This window comes from Sceloporus occidentalis, unplaced genomic scaffold (assembly GCF_023333645.1).
Source record: "Sceloporus occidentalis isolate IW3139 unplaced genomic scaffold, rSceOcc1.0.p SCAF_1, whole genome shotgun sequence".
Taxonomy (NCBI): domain Eukaryota; kingdom Metazoa; phylum Chordata; class Lepidosauria; order Squamata; family Phrynosomatidae; genus Sceloporus; species Sceloporus occidentalis.
The window spans coordinates 931490-945914 of record NW_028316981.1 but is presented as its reverse complement, the minus strand read 5'-3'; positions in this window follow the sequence as shown (position 1 = coordinate 945914).

Genomic DNA, 14425 nt, shown 5'->3' with positions numbered 1-14425 from the left:
AACATTGCGCTTGAGTACTGTAGGGTCCTTCTCACTAGCGTCTGCCAGACGGACTGCCCTATTTCCATTTATTCCCAAATGATCTAGTACAGTGAAGTTGCCCTTGGGTCACTTCCCTCTAGCCCCACAGACAAACCCATAAAAAGAAACATTCTCAACACCAAATTGGTTCTTCATTATCTCTCTAAGATTTTTGTAATATAATACCTTCTCTTTAGCGGCTTTATCAAGAGTATCACATTTCCCCGCCTTCCAGTAATATCCACTACCACAGCCTCATCATCTTTAACGAAAACCAAATCAGGTTTTCTTAAGATGATGATGATGATGATAATAATAATAATAATAATAATAATAATAATATTTATTTGTATACCGCCCTATGGGAAACCAATCCGGGCGGTTGACAACAGTAAAATATAAAATATAACAATTAAAAACACTTTATCCCTCCCCCCCCTTAAGACAGTATTGAACAATATAACATATTAAAAACACAATATCAAAGCATAAAAACAACAATTAAAAACTAAAACCCCTGATATCCCTCTGTTGATCCTCAACCATCACTAAGATGGGGCCACGGGAGGAATGAGGGAATCAGGGAACCTGGGCCGGGATGGTTAATCTGGAAAGGCCTGCCGGAAGAGATCCATCTTGACCGCTTTTTTAAAGCTGTCTAATGATGTTATCTGACGGATCTCATCCCAATTCTTGGTTTCGGGGCAGCTACCATGAGCACCTCCGTCTTGTCTGGATTCAGTTTCAATCTGTTTTTCCTCATCCAGCCCATTACCACCTGTTGTTTTTAATGTGAGGTTCCCTATGAATAGAATCATAGAATCGTAGAGTTGGAAGAGACCACTAGGGCCATCCAGTCCAACCCCCTGCCATGCAGGAAATCCAAATCAAAGCATCCCTGACAGATGGCCATCCAGCCTCTGTTTAAAGACCTCCAAGGAAGGAGACTCTATCACCCTCCGAGGAAGTGCATTCTACTGTCGAACAGCCCTAACTGTCAGGAAGTTCCTCCTAATGTTCAGGTGGAATCTCTTTTCCTGTAGCTTGCATCCATTGTTCCGGGTCCTGTTTTCTGGAGCAGCAGAAAACAAGCTTGCTCCCTCCTCAATATGACATCCTTTCAAATATTTAAACAGGGACCAATTGTTCTTCTTAACCTCATTGGCCAATTGTTCTTCTTAACCTCATTGGCCAACAAGTCAGCAAGTTTGTTGTGCTTCCATATTCGCCCTTGTTGTATAGCTGGACACTGACCCAATGTATGTGGCAGTGATTCCGTCCTCGCTTCGCATCTTCTGCAGTTTTTTGATTCCAGATTGTGGAACGGCCTGCCAGATGAGATCCGTCTACTTACATCCTTAGACAGCTTTAAAAAGGCTGTTAAGATGGATCTCTTCCGGCAGGCCTTCCCAGAATAGAGAACCCAGCCTCAGAAAAACGTCTGGGAATAAGATACTGCTGCTCCCGTTGATTGTTTTGCTGATGTGATGTTGTTGACCCTCTGGTCAGTTTTTAACTTGTATTTTTTTTCCTTTTAATTCTGCATTGGATTTAATACTTTTTTAAGGAGGGGAGGGTACCAGGGATTTTATATGTTCTGTATTTTTAACTTTGTTAGCCGCCCCGATTGTTCTCAGAGGGGTGGGATACAAATAATAATAATAATTATTATTATTATTATTATTATTATTATTATGCATTCTCTTGTCCCCTTCCTAGAAACTCTCTTGTGGGGTAAATGTTGGATCGTAATTTTAAAGCAGTAATATATTCTCTTTCCTTCATGTCCTTCTTTTCTCTTATCCAATTATTACTCAAACTATCATTAGCAAAAATTGGCACACCCTTCCCTTGACATGGAAATTCCCCCCATTTTAACACTGATCTCTGTTTAATATTTGGGACACTCGCTTTCAGTAATTTATTCTCCTCTCTGGGTATTGACTCTTCTGTTTCCCCGGCCATTACCCATTTTTCTGTATCTCATTTTTAACTCTCATCCTTTTTGCTGTTTTCCTAGTTGTCCCATCTGAGGACTGAGCTCAATTATAGTTCTTTCCAATTTTGTAATGCTCAGGCCACCGTCTTTATTCTTTGCATATATAAATTCCGTACAGGTGGAAGCTGGTAAATGCAGCCATTTCTTAACTCCAATTCTTATTTTGTCATCCAATTTTCTTAATGCCAATTTCGATATACCAGATTGCTCATTTAAGTATACCAGCCTGGGTATCATAAATTTCTGTAAAATTTCTATTTTCTGGGTCGGTTTTTGGGCTGCTTTATCGATCTTTTGCATCCAATTTTCTACCATATCCATGGTGTCTGTTTTACATATCCCAACCCAAGGATCACATCTAATCCCAAGATATTTAACCTCATTCCCTGGTTGGATCCACTCTATCTTTTCTAGTCCCATTTTCCATTCTTTTACATTATTCACAACATAGGAGTCCTTTGTCCTATTTAAATAAACTGACCAAAGCCAGTTCAATTTCGAGTTAGTGCAGGAAGACCAACCCCTGCGATGGCCCATCCATCCTTAAAGGTCAAACGTCAATCCAAGTGAGCAGCATGATCCCAGTCTCCACCTTTGATGGTCAAGTAGGAGAACAGGGCATGTAATCATTACAAGATCCCACGTCCAGAAAATTAATTAAATTTAAATATATCAATGAATATTTTAAATAACAATAAATAATAATAATAAATAAATAAATTATCATCTAATATGGCTCATCAAAAAGAGACATGAGAGATGCTGAATAAATAAATAAAAGTTCAATAAATATTAAATATTAAATAATATTTTATATCAATTAAATTAGTCCAGTCCCGTATATTATAGTAGTTAAATAAATAGTAAATATTAAATAGTATTTATATCAATTAATTTAGTCCAGTCCAGTATATTTCACCATTCTCAAATATTTTTAACATTCTACTCGAATATTGGATTATTCTTCTGCTAAATAATTTAGCAAATCCATCTAGTCTATAAGACTTTATTCCCAATTTTCTAAGAATGTCGTAATTTTGATTTGGCCATTTTCCTCTAGTTCCGCATACAGAACCATGAAAGGAAATCTTTTTCACATCCCATTCTTTCTTTATAACTTCTTGTAGTTCTTCATAGTATTTGACTTTTTCTTGAACTGCTTCTTCTAATCCTGCTTTTCTTCTTTCCCATCTTACTGTTATATCTACCACCATTGCCATTCCATCTTTAATGAATATATAATCTGGTTTTCTAAGAGCTTCTTTTTTTATTTCTAAGGTGTGGTTCTTGATATATTGTCCATTTCAATTTTTTTGCTTCATTTGCCAAGAGCTTTCCAATTTTATTATGTCTCCAAATTCTGGCTTTCTTTAGTGATGGACACTGTCCTAAAATGTGTGAAAGTGATTCTGATTTTGCCAGGCATTTTCTACATTTTTTATCATATCTTACTTTTCCTCTGGCTAAAAATTCTTTAGTTGGATATGTATTTGATCTTAATTTAATTGCTGTTATATATTCTTTTTCCGACATGTCTCTTTTTTCTTTAACTATTGCTGATTCTATCATCAGTGAAAATTTTAACAGCACCTCCTTGACCAGCAAATAATGCCCATTGGTCTGTTTCTTGTTTTTTGTATGTTGCCTTTATTCTATTGGTTATTGTAGTTTTACTTTTCACTTTTTCATTTTGTTTTTGATCTTGTATTTGTTCGTTATAGATTTTCGGCATATTTTCAACTGTTCCTCCTGCTTTCTTCCACCATTTTTAAAATTGATCTTCTATTTTTAAAGCTTTAGCTATCGTTTTTATCATGACATCTGAAGAGTTGGCGATTTTCAATAGTGTATTACGCCTTTGGTGTGGAAAGGATGTTTCCAATCTATTAATTCCAAGTCCACCGTCTTTAGTTTTTGTATAGATGAGATTGGAGCAGGTATCATGAGATAAATGCAGCCATGGTTTTATAGATGTAATTATAAGATTATCTAGTTCTCTAAGTTTAATTTTCCCAGTTTCTGATTGTTCATTTAGATACATCAGTCTAGGGATTGTATAAGTTCTAAGAATTCCTATTTTTTGTGTTGGCTTTAATGCAGCTCTTCCTATGTTTTGAAGCCATTTTTTTTATTTCTGAAATCATAGCATCTTGTTGTATTCCTTTCCAGGGACCCACTTTAACTCCCAAATATCTTGTTGTATCTTCTGGTTTTATCATTTGTATAGATACATCATTTATTTTCCACGGTTTTATATTGTTGATGATAAAGGAGTCTTTTGTAGGCTGCATTGCAAACCATAGGTTTTGTTAGTTTGTATCTTAAGTCCTGCGAGATGGCAGAAGGTTTCTAAGATCTTTATATTTTTCTGCATTTTATCACAGTTTTCGCTCATAATTGTAATATCATCAGCAAAGGCTAAGGTTGTGATCTTCCAGTCCTTTTCTTTAACTCCTTGTCCTTCTTCTTCTAATTTTGTAATTAGTGGATCCATGGCCAGATTAAAGAGTATTGGAGAGAGTGGGTCTCCATGTTTGACTCCAGATTTGAAATATATTTCTGCTGTATTTCCTTCTTTAACTTTAATAGAAGTCTTAGCATTATCATAAGCACTCATAATAAGTTGTATAATATGTTGATCCATGTTCCTTTCTTTTAATACATATCTAATGTGTTCATGGGATACTGTATCGAAGGCTTTCGCAATATCGACTAGTAAAACACCCAATTCTTTTTCGTTTTCCTTAGAACTTTTTATTATGTTTTCTAATAACCATAGATTTTCTGAGCAACCTGGTGCTGTTATAAATCCTCTTTGTCTGTTATTTAGTGGGCATGCTTCTGTGACTCTGGTAGTTAAAATTTTTGAAAAGAGTCGGAGAACAATAGAGCTGATGGTTAAAGGTCTCCAACTACCAATCTTTTTCTTTTCATTTTCATCTGATGTTTTGGGAATAAGTATAGATCTACTTTTCTTTATCATATTTGGAATTTGTCCTATTATCAGCCATAAGTTAAATAGTTCCGCAAGTGTTTGTTCTATTTTATTAACTGATATTAAGTCTTTCACACTAATGTTATCTGGTCCAGTAGCTGTTTTCTTATTCATGCTTTGTAAATGATCTTTAACTTCATCAGATGATATGAGGTTTTCAAATATCTTATTATCAGTGCCACCCCATGAATAGAAATACTCTAAGCCATTGAATTCGGTTTTTGTTTCCCATTTTTCTTTATATATTTGATATACTTCATTTAAGGGAAGATCGCAGTATGTTTTTATTTTTCCATCAAGTATATATGTTGCAGCAGCTGCTCTATCTTTATGGTATAGCTCCTGACATTGTTTATAAATTAATTTCTTAATTCTTCTTTTTTGCATCCATTTGGTTTTCTGAAGTCTTTTTGAATTTATTCTTTTCTTTTTATGATGTTTCTTTTCTTCTTTTATATTAGTTCCCAAGGGCCAAACCAAAAATGCTGGACACCAGACATTTAATGTGACATCCCTAATTAAGACAAATTACAGGAAAACATGGGAGGAGGCCGCCCGGCAGAAACGCAGCTCTGGCAGCGGTGTCCGGCGAGGAGGCGGAGGGGGCGTGGCAGGAAGGTCCGGACGCCCGGCTTTATGCTCACCGCTCTCACCTGGTCAGCCTCCTCCTTGCCTTCCCCCGAGATGTCCCTTAAAGAGCCCTTCCCCGGCTGCCGCAAAACGCCAAGGCCAGCCGAAGGTAAAAACAGAGTCCCGCAGCGGTCCCCTTTGCAGTCGGTAATGCAAGCCAGATCACCTGGGCTGGTCCTTCACCGAAAACCCAGCAGGCAGGGCCTGAGCCCACACAGCATCCCCTGCAGGCCCAAGCCAGGTCTCGGTAATGCAAGCCAGGTCGCAATTACTGTCCTCCAACAGATCATGGAGGATGTGGGACTTGTTGTTAATCGACCTGGCATTGCACAGGAGCAGCGACAGGGTTTGTGGCACGGTTGGAATGACCCTCAGGTCCCTTTGGTTAGGAGGGGGACCGGAAGGAGAGATAGATATATATCTCGCCTTCCTCTGTAACGCAAGTCCGCCTTCCTACCGCCATACCTCCCCCTGCCCCACACCACCTCAATGGGAGCTCCGCTTACATCGATGTTACCCTCTTCCTCCCCAGCCAAAGCGCTCCCCGCATCCATGCCCTCTCCCTCCCCCTTGCAAACCACAGGAAGAACAGAGGTGTGACACAACAGTCATCCTCTGTTCTAAGCTGGCTTGGGCACAGCCCTCTCGCCCCTTGCGTCGCAAAACAATCCTTAACCGCAAACAGCTCCTGGCGCAGTCCAGTGGCTCCCTGATGGTGTAGGGACTATAGACAGAGGAAAAACGCCGCTCCGGCAGCTAGAGAGCAAGTCCTCTGGGCTGCTGCCCGGTGAAGGAGGGCGGGGGCGTCTTCTGGGGGAGGCCGGGAGCCTGCTTTATGGGGCCGCTCTCACCGGCCCCGCCCCCAAGGAAAAACGCCGCTCCGGCGGCAAGAGAGCAAGTCCTCTGGGCCGCTGCCCAGTGAAGGAGGGCGGGGGCATCTTCTTTTCTCTGCTATTTATTTAACGGTTTTTGTTTGTAATTCTTGTTCGATTAATTTGTTTATATTCCTTTGCCCTTCATATTTTTCCCAAAGTAAAGACAGTTGTTCTACTTCTTCAGGTGTCCAGCAACTTGCGTATTTCCTTTCTTTTCTATCTTTTCTTTTATTTGAATTCTTTGTCTATTTCTAATGTCTGGATGTTGATGTCTAGTATGTTGGGATAATTCACTTTGAGTTTCATATCCACTTTTACATACATTACATTGATATTTATACTGATTCATAATACTTTATTTACTATACCTTTACATTTTGGGATATGTACTAAAATGGAATGAACTTTTTCATCTTGTCTTTTACACATAATACAGCCAAATAATGTTGTTTTATGACTATGTACTCCTATCAGATGTTTCTGAAGAGCTGTTGGTTTTCCTACAATCTCTTTACAATATGGGCATTCTGGTTTGTTGTTTGGTAACCAGATGATTTTATCTTCATTATGTGATTCATTTGATGAAAATTCTCCACCTGTATCCTCAATTTCCAGTTGTGTTGTATCGATTTCAGTCTGTTCTTGATCTTAAATAACTATCTCAGTCCGCTCTTTATCTACATCTTTATCTTTATCTAAATTGGGTATTTTAATAGTATTCTCATTTAGAATTGGGTCAGTCTGACAAGCAATCGAAGACCTCCCTCCATTTAGTTTTATTAGGTATTTGTCAAATCCGAAGTCCGAGCGTTCCCATTGCAGGGACGTGGACACTCCCCTTCGTTTTCTCACAAGAAAGTACGGGCAGTTTTCGGTGCACAGAGAATTGTACACCATGGCTATGTTTTTGGTGGGTTGGTGCGATCTTTCATAGTTACTCTCACCATTTACCCGCGCTTCATTGAATTTCTTCACTTTGACATTCAGAGCACTGGGCAGAAATCACATCGCGTCAACACCCGCCGCGGGCCTTCACGATGCTTTGTTTTAATTAAACAGTCAGATTCCCCTGGTCCGCGCCAGTTCTAAGTCAGCTGCTAGGCGCCGGCCGAGGCGGGACGCCGGCCCGACCCGTCCCCGCCGGGTAGGAGGGCCCGGCGACGCCCGCCGCAGCTGGGGCGATCCACGGGAAGGGCCCGGCTCGCGTCCAGAGTCGCCGCCGCACCCTCTTGCGCAGGGCAGGGGGAGCAGGCACCTCTTCCGGCCGCGGCTCGCACCCAGGCCCGCTTCGCGCCCCAGCCCAACCGGCCCAGCCCTAAGAGCCAATCCTTATCCCGAAGTTACGGATCCAGCTTGCTGACTTCCCTTACCTATGTTCTTCTAACATGCCAGAGGCTGTTCACCTTGGAGACCTGCTGTGGATATATATTTGATCTGTGAACCAAAAATCGACCCACTCATACAAGATTTATACGAGATAAATCTACAAACTTTCTGCCGAGTAGGTCTTGTCGATGGTATTAAAATGAATGCCAGGATAGCAAGAATTGCTCTTGAATTCCACCTGGCATTACTGACGTTCGGGATTTTGTGAAAGAAGAAGAAAGAGTGCCCAAATACCCCAAAGCCTTGCATCCCATCTTGGGAGAAAGGTGGGATATAGCCCAGAGGGCTTCCATGGCTGAGTTGGGATTCAAACCATGGTCTCCTGAGTCCTAGTCTAGTCTGACTAGATGATGTGGTTCTCAGTAAGGCAGCTTCCTGTAATTTAAAGCAAGATTAAACTAATATTTTATGAACATCAAAAAAAAGCCAGTATGTATTTTATAAGTGTGTATTTATTACACACACACACAGAGGACCCTTGTTATCCACTGGGGTTTGGTTCCAAGATCCCCCGTGGATAACAAAATCCCTGGATGCTTAAGTCCCATTAAATATAATGACATAGCAAAATGGTGTCCCTTATAAAAAATGGAAAATCAAGGCTTGATATTTGAAATTTATGCTTTTTTTTAAACATTTTCAAACCATGTATGCTTGAATCCGTGTATAAAAAATCCGTGTATAAGAAGGGCCAACTGTATATTCGCGCATACTAGAATAAATCATTATAAGAGTATAAATTCCATCCATCCTCAGGCTTTATACTATTCCACATCAGCCTTGAATTCTGGCTGAAGGTAATGTGGAGGAAGATTATATTGATATATAGATAGAGAGATAGGTGATATAGAGAGATGGGATGTGCTATTGTGTTGCTGTGTTGTTTCAAATCAAGATTACAGATGTTGTTTAGACTATGCTGGGAAGAAATCTGTTCCCAAGGGCCAAACCAAAAATGCTGGACACCAGACATTTAATGTGACATCCCTAATTAAGACAAATTACAGGAAAACTTAAGCAATTCTATTTCTATATAGATTGATAACGTGGAGTTGTAATATACTATTATAAAAATGTATTCCATGTGTATTACTTTAGTTTTGACAAGGAAGTCGCTACCTTTGTCTTCTATGATTTCTTTACTGCAATAAAAGCTGTTCTTTTAAGGAAGCTGTCTTTTATGTCTGAAAGGGATCTGTAGACTCGGGACAGAAATGGAATGAAACACTTTCCAGCTTCCTTTGTCTTTCTCACAGGTGAAGTTGTGAAAGTTGAAATTGAAGACAGCAAAATTACTGTGGAGCTTCCTTCTCAGGTGCCTTTTCTTTGCGGTGGAATGGGTGCTCTGGATGTCGAGTCAGATCAGGTAAAAGGGCAGAACCAACAGGGATAAAAGGTTAAGTCCAACTACAAATCTTCTTGGTTCTCAGAGAATCTTCCTCTTTGCCTCAGTCAAAGTTCTATACAGACACAAACTACGCTAAAAGTTGCTCAGCCATGGCTCCTCTTCTTCATCCTGGAGAGAAGTGACCAGTGGGGTCCCACAGGGCTCTGTCCTGGGTCCAGGGCTATTCAACATCTTTATCAGTGACTTGGGTGAAGGAATAGAGGACATACTTGGCAAATTTGCAGATGACATCAAATTAGGAAGAGTAGTGGATCAAAATTCAAAATGACCTCAATAGATTAGAAAGCTGGGCCAAAACTAACATAATTTCATCACAGTGAAATGTAAGGTACTGCACTTGGGGTGAAACGATGAAATGCATAGATATAGGACGGGGGGCACCTGCCTTAGGGAGACTTATACATTTGAAAGGGATCTCTGAGTCCTAGTTGACCACAAGTTGAAAATGTATCAACAGTGTGATGGGGCAGCTAAAAAGGCCAATGTGATTTCAGTTTGCGTCAATAGAATTATAGTGTCCAGATCATAGGAAGTAATAGTGCCACTCTATTTTGCTTTGGTCAGGCCCCATCTGGAATATTGTGTCCAGTTCTGGGCACCACAATTCAAAAAGGCCATTGAGAAACTGGAGCATGTCCAAAGGAGGGCGACTAAAATGTCTGGAAACCATGCCCTACGAGGAACGACTCGGGGAGCTGGGGATGTTTAGCCTGGAAAAGAGAAGGTTAAGAAGTGATATGGTAGCCCTGTTTAAATATTTGAAGGGATGTCATATTGAGGAGGGAACAAGCTTGTTTTCTGCTGCTCCAGAGAACAGAACACAGAATAAGGAATGCAAGCTGCAGGAAAAGAGATTCCACCTGAACATTAGGAGGAACTTCCTGACAGTAAGGGCTGTTCGACAGTGGAACAAACTCCCCTGGAGTGTAGTGGAGTCTCCTTCCTTGGAGGTCTTTAAGCAAAGGCTGGATGGCCATCTGTCGGTGATGTTTTGAGATTTCCTGCATGGCAAGGGGGTTGGACTGGATGGCCCTTGTGGTCTCTTCCAACTCTATGATTCTACACAAACACACACACACACACAGCTTCTTTTCTGTCATCTGTAGGGCAAAAATCTGGGGAAAATGGGGAAAAACTGGGGAGGGGTATTGAAAAAACAAAGAAAATTGTGGCATTCCCTGGGAGACCCAGGGGGTGCGCCCCCTCCCAGGATAGCAATGTTTACCAAGATTGAGGTGTGATAACCCTACTGGCAGACCATAGGATTATGACTCGCCTTCTGGTTGACAATGCTTTATCCATAATTGGATAAGCCCATGTTGATTCAGCTGAGACAGTGTACACATCCTGCTCCCTTTGCTAATTAGGATTTTCCTGAGTACACATTGGTCCCTGATTCCGCAAATTGCCTTCTGATGTACTATGAGATAATGTAAACCTGATGTAACCCTGATGTGAATAAAAGGGGCTGGCCAAGACCTGGCCAGCTAAGTTTTGCACCCCCATTCCTGTCTCTGCGTCTCATTGCCGCGACAGCAAATCAATTATGGGATATTTTATTTTACCATGATTCAGGAAAAACACAAACAAACTTTTTTCCCTAGTACTTTCCACAGCCCTTCACATCTCTAGTCTGCCATCAAGTCATTTTGGACTTATGGCAACCTTATTCAGAGAGGGTTTGAATTTTCCATCCTCTGAGGCTGAGAGAATGTGATTTGCCCAAAGATTTTCTTGGAAGATTTGTTCAGAGGGGGTTTGCCTTCACCTTCCCTTGAGGCTGCGAAAGGGTCACTAGCCCAGTGGGTGTTTTTTATGCCCAAGGAAGGAATCGAACCCAGGTCCTCCTCCACCGCTGCCTCCTGCTGCGGTTCTTCAGATGCATTTAGTCTCATAGGCTCTCCAAAATCTCTATGACCCAGGCCCAGTGCTAGTCAATACCTTTCTCAATGACTTGGATGAAGGAATAGAAGGCATGCTTATCACCAAATTAGGAGGGGTAGCTAATTGCTCACAATGCAAGCTTTAATAATGTCACCATAGAGAGAACAATGCCAGGTAGCTGACTACATGTGTCCCAGTGTTCCACCTGGCACCTTGGCACAAGTCACTACCTCAAAGGTCAGGAATTTGGTGCCAAGCATTGATCAGAGATGGCTGGGTGTCTTTTTGTGACCTCAGAGGAAGGGATTAATGCCAGCAGCATCAGTGGAGGACATAACCAAGTGGGATGTGTGTGCAGACAGGAGCCTGGCATCGCTCCGGAGTTCTCTGGATTCCTGCAAAGTCTGGAGCAGAAGGTGAAATATTTTTAATACCAGTTTAAGGGAGAGATAGGTGGATTGCTAGGCTAGAATGTTTCAAATGAATGTTGGGGATGTTAAGTTAAGGAGGTGGTGGACTTGTAGGTAGGCAAAAGGTTATAGGTGTAAGATTTATAGGCTAACAAAAGACGTCGATTTTGTAATGTCCCTTGAAATATTCTTGTTGGGAAATACGGATGAAGAACTGGAGAGGAAATATGGATTGCTTCTCTCTGTTACATGACAACAGCAGCAAGAATAGTCCAGAGATTCTTCAGAGAATTTCCATGCCAGCATTCTCTAAAGATGCCAGCCACAGATGCTGGCAAAACATCAGGGATAAATTTTTCTAGAACATGGCCACATAGCCTGAGAAACCCACAAAAAACTATGGATGCCGGCCATGAAAGTCTTTGATAGCAGCAAGAATATTGTTTGCTCAAATGGAGTGAAGCACCGACAGTGAAATAATGGGTTGTTAAGGTTGGTGAGGGTGCATCTACACTGTAGAAACTGTGCATTTTGACACCACTCTAAGTGGTTTAGCTCCATCCAACGAAATCTTGGGAACTGTAGTTTTGCAAGGTCTTCAGTGTTCTCTGCCAGAGCGCTGGCACCTCACAAAACTACAAATCCCAGGATTCTGTAGGATGGAGCCATGGCAGCTAGTTATTTCTGCAGTGCTGACGCAGCCCAAGATAAGGCAGAGCTTCAGTCATTGTGATATAAGGTTCATACTCAGCCATAGATGTACATCTGCTTGTGTGTGTGTTTGGTTTCCCTTCGGTCATTCCCAGCTCCATCAGGGCTAGCCTGAAGAAAGAGGCTGTCATCTTTCGGCCTGTGAGGGAGAGAACAGGCTGGCCCAGCTCCACCAGGGCTGAAGAAGCAGAGTCCTCCCTCTGGTCCATCTGCCTTGGTCCAGGCCTCCGAGGGAGAGAAGAATGCTGGACCTGATCCCCTCTCCCCCTCACCATTCCCTCCTCCTTTTGTGTCGCGTCTTTTTAGATTGTAAGCCTGCGGGCAGGGAACCCTCTATTATCTCCTCTGTTGTAAACTGCTCGGATTCCCAGTGATTGGGCAGTATATAAATAAAACCTATTATTATTATTATTATTATTATTATTATTATTATTATAAAAATTATAATCCTGGAAATGTCATCCAGCTGTTCTCACAAATCTTAGAATCATTGAGTTCGAAGAGACCTACAAAGGCCACCCCCCCCCCCAAATCTGCCATGCAGGGAGACATCATCAAAGCCCTCCCTGTGACAAAAGACAATCCAGCCTCTGTTTAAAAACCTCCCAAGCACAAGAGACCGCCCCTTTCCAAGGGAGCATCTTCCACTCTCAAACAGCTTTCTTACCACCAGGAAGTTCTTCCTAATGTTGAGGTGGAATCTCTTTTCCTGTAACTTGAACTCTCAGCATGACATCCCTTCAAATATTTAATCAGGGCTATTGTATCTCCCCTTGACCTTCTCTGTTAAACATGACCAGATCCCTATGCCACTCCTCAGAGGGCTTCATTGTTTCCAGACCTTCCACCATTTTGGTTGCCTTCCTCTGGACACATTCCAGATTGTTCACATGCATCCTCCTTGAATTTTAGCCAGTACTGGACACAATATTCCACATGAGGTCTGACCAAAGCAGAATAGAGTGGCAATATGACTTCTCTTGATCTAAACCAGTGATATGATAGTCCAGTTTAAATATTTAAAGGGATGTCATAGATTGAGGATGGAGCAAACTTGTTTTCTGCTGCTCCAGAGACTAGGACCCAGAGCAGTGGATGCAAGCTGCAGGAAAAGATTCCAGCTCAACATTTGGAGGAACTTCCTGACAGTAAGGGCTGTTTGACAGTGGAACAAACTCCCTCGGAGAGTAGTGGAGGTGTTTAAGCAGAGTCTGGATGGCCATCTGTTGGGGATGCTTTGATTGAGAGTTCCTGCATGGCAGAATGGGGTTAGACTGGATGGCCCTTGGGGTCTCTTCCAACTCTATGATTCATCTTTAGGTTATGCTTAAAAACCTGCAAACTGGAACGGCACAAAAGTAGTTGGAGTCTTTTGCTGTTTTAACCTTGTTACAGCATTTGAGATGTTCCTAACCTGTCTGATTAAGAAGTTATATCTAGAAAACTCTAGGTCTTCCAGTGCAACTCTGCCAGATGTTGATTATAGAGTCTTGCTGGAGGTCCTAGAGATTCCTAGAGGAAACCCTTCTCTTAGACATGTGTAGGTCCTCCAGCATGATTCTATGGTCAGCGCCCACCTGATGTTGACCACAGAGTTTCACAGGAGTACCTAGAGGCCCCACTGTAATTGTTTTACCATTTTCAATTCTAAATTTGTTTCCTTGGTGTTTAAGTCCCTTTGACTTTTACATGAGACGATAAAGGGCAGGATATCAATATATATATGAATGTATTTATTATTTTTCAACAGACACAGAATAAAGACTTGAAAACTATATGCTTCCCTTCCCTACCAATAAAAGATACTACATATTATGGCAGGGGGTTGGACTGGATGGCCCTTGTGGTCCCTTCCAACTCTGATTCTATAGAGATCATGCTTTGCGTGGGCAGCTTTGTGAAGACAAGGGGCCTGCATTAGAGGAGAATGACCATATGCCTCCTCAGAAATGTATTTGCCCACAAACACCATTTAGAAGCAGGAGGACATGTTTTGTGACGATCTATGAGAGGCCTGTTTTTAACAACAGGAAGGGACAAGAAATCACTCTCTGTTCACTTTTAATTTTAAAAGGCCTTTCCTGGCATTAAAATGTGGCAAATGTC